Raw genomic sequence first — 2,953 nt, forward strand, 5'->3', positions numbered from 1 at the left:
CAGAGCGTGTATGTGTTCAGCAGATACATGTTACAGACACAGCCAACAACTTCCCACCCCTAGCTCGTGGTCTGGTTTTCTTTCTTTGTGAGAAGTGTGCCCCCTTGTTGCGAAAAGCCCCTTTCCAGAATGCCCCTTGAGGCATAAGCCCCTATCAAAGGATGAGATGGGGAGCCTGTGAGGTTCCTTTGGCTTCATGTTCCATGCTCTATCAGAATCCTCTAGTAATGTTTGTCTGAATGAATGCTCCATGCTCTCCATAATGTTATAGCCTATTATTATACTAGTCAAAAAATTTTTTTGTGGATAATTAATAGGAAATAAAAGAAGTCAAGGGTGATTTGGTATTTGCAGAAATCCTTAGAAGTTCTTTAAGAGCAAAAAATAAGACTTGCTTAAAACTCTTAAGCCAGGGGACGTGGTTCTTTTTCATGGACAATTGCTACTGAGAAAGATGCAGTAAAGCATGTAGTGCTTCCGGGTCAGTAGACACTAGGCATTTATATTTCCTTTTTTTGTTGTTTTGAAGTGAACATAAACTCAAGGTTTTTTTGTCTTTATCATAAAACAAAAGATGCCACTTAGAACTGGATCACTTAGCCCTTTTTCTTTGTACCCCCTCCCAGTTCAAAATGCTTGCATCTCTTCACAGCCAGCACTCTCTTAGACTTGCCGCTAAGTTCAAGGCACTCGAGCCTCAGCAGTCTTCTTTCTGCTTTTAGCCCTTTTTCCTGGAAATGGGCTCTGTCTGGCCATGATAGCCACTTGGCCTCCTGTTATAGCACCTCTTTCCCTGGGCATACAGAGAGTCTTTGCCCATCTCATTCTGCGTCACCTTGTGAACTGGTGCTTGCACACTTGTTACAGGAAGTCTGGAGGGTTTTAGGATTATTCACCATATTTGTGAAAGTGCTATGAGCAGAGAAGTGCATTTACATTTTCTTGGACAAAACAGGATTAAGAAAAGGTAGTTTTACCTTTCTGGGTGCTGGCGTAATCAAAGAGATGGTCAGGGCAGCCAAGCATGGTGGCTCACGCCTGTAATCCCAGCACTTTGGGAGGCTGAGGTGGGTGGATCACAAGGTCAGGAGTTTAAGACCATCCTGGCCCACTGGGTGAAACCTCATCTCTAATAAAAATACAAAAATTAGCCGGGCGTGCTGGCAGGTACCTGTAGTCCCAGCTACTTGAGAGACTGAGGCAGGAGAATCGCTTGAACTCAGGAGGCGGAGGTTGCAATGAGCTGAGATCACACCACCGTACTCCAGCCTGGGCAACAGAGGGAGACTCCCTCTCAAAAAAAAAAGAAAAGGTGCTCAGGTCAGGTCGTTCACTCTACCCTCCTGGCAGGCAGCATATAATAATGGCAATACAATAATGAGAAAGAGGGTATGTCATATTTGAATAGGACTCTATACTCTGAAACTGCATGCACTTTGATCCTCCCAATAAGCCTGTGAGGTTGGTTAGGCAGGCATTACAAAGACAAGGAAACTGAGGATCGCAGAGAAAGTGGAAAGCGACTTTTTCAAGATCTCATAGTTAAGTGGTGACCTTGAAACCTGGGTTTCCCTGTTCTCTGGCTGTCACCCTCTCTGCTAAAAGAGGGATTGTGAGGTGGGAAAGAGTATTTCCTCCTACTTTTAATTTTTGTTTCAGTGGTTGACTGAACCTCAAGAGAGACTCCCTTTATTTTGGCTCCTGGGAGTCTGAGGTACTGTTTGCCCAAAACAGGCTTAAAAACCAAACAATCATAAAAACAGAGGTTGGGCACGGGGGCTCATGCCTGTAATACCAGCACTGTGGGAGGCCAAGACAATCAGATCACTTGAGGAAGGGAGTTCAAGACCAGCCTGGCCATCAAGGTGAAACCCTGTCTCTACTAAAAATACAAAAATTAGCTGGGTGTGGTGGCTCTTGCCTGTAATCCCAGCTACTTGGGAGGAGAATCACTTGAACCCAGGAGGTGGAGGCTGTAGTGAGCCAAGATCATACTATTGCACTCTAGCCTGGGTGAGACTCTGTCTCAACCACACACACACACCCCATTCTAGCTGGCTTTGCCAGGCCCACTGCTTTGGGGCCAGTGAAGAAGTGTGCTTACCTCCCATGCTTGTACAAGTTTCCCTGGAGCAGGCCCTGACCACATCTCCATCACCACTTATCTCAAGCTGGTCCTATGCTACCACTTTCTGGGCTGAGGACTTCTGTCCTTGGGGATGCCCCCAGTAGTGCCCAGCCTTGGAGTCCTTTTCTTTCCTGCTTTGCTAACACTGTCCTTAAAAACATCACTATTGGCTGAGACCTAGGGCTAAAGCTGGGAGACTGAAAAGATGCAGACCACCGGGGCCTTACTCATTTCTCTGGCTCTGATCTGCTGTTGTACCACGGGTCTAATCAGGCCTGTGTCTGCCTCCTTCTTGAATAGCCCAGAGAGTTCATCTAAACAGCCCTCCTATAGCAGCTCCCCACTCCAGGTGGCCCGACAGGGGTTCCAGACCAGTGTTGTCTCCTGGGACATTGACACGGCAGCCAAGTTTATTGGTGCTGGGGCAGCCACAGTTGGTGTGGCTGGTTCAGGGGCTGGCATTGGAACAGTGTTTGGCAGCTTGATCATTGGCTATGCCAGAAACCCATCTCTCAAGCAGCGGCTCTTCTCCTGCGCCATTCTGAGCTTTGCCCTGTCTGAGGCCATGGGGCTTTTCTGTTTGATGGTTGCCTTCCTCATCTTCTTTGCCATGTGAGGCTCTGTGGGGTCACCTGCTTGTCCCTGCTGTGGCGACTCCATATCATTCCTGGTGCTGGGGTGGGCTAAGCTTTACCATTAAACACAGTGTTTCTCTCAAAAAAACAAAACATGAAAAACACACATCACTTTCTCTCTGCTGGGAAAAGTGCCTTTGTGACTTTTCACCATTGTGTCTGTCATCTCAGCCTGTGTCATCTCTCGCCT

General features: G+C 47.3%; 1 pseudogene; it reads left to right on the forward strand.

The window, feature by feature from the left end:
• Positions 1 to 2,300: 2,300 nt before the first annotated feature.
• On the forward strand, positions 2,301 to 2,744 carry LOC100407737 (ATP synthase F(0) complex subunit C1, mitochondrial pseudogene; annotated as a pseudogene).
• The last annotated feature ends 209 nt before the right edge of the window (positions 2,745 to 2,953 follow it).

The sequence above is a fragment of the Callithrix jacchus genome, chromosome 1 (assembly GCF_049354715.1).
Source record: "Callithrix jacchus isolate 240 chromosome 1, calJac240_pri, whole genome shotgun sequence".
Taxonomy (NCBI): domain Eukaryota; kingdom Metazoa; phylum Chordata; class Mammalia; order Primates; family Cebidae; genus Callithrix; species Callithrix jacchus.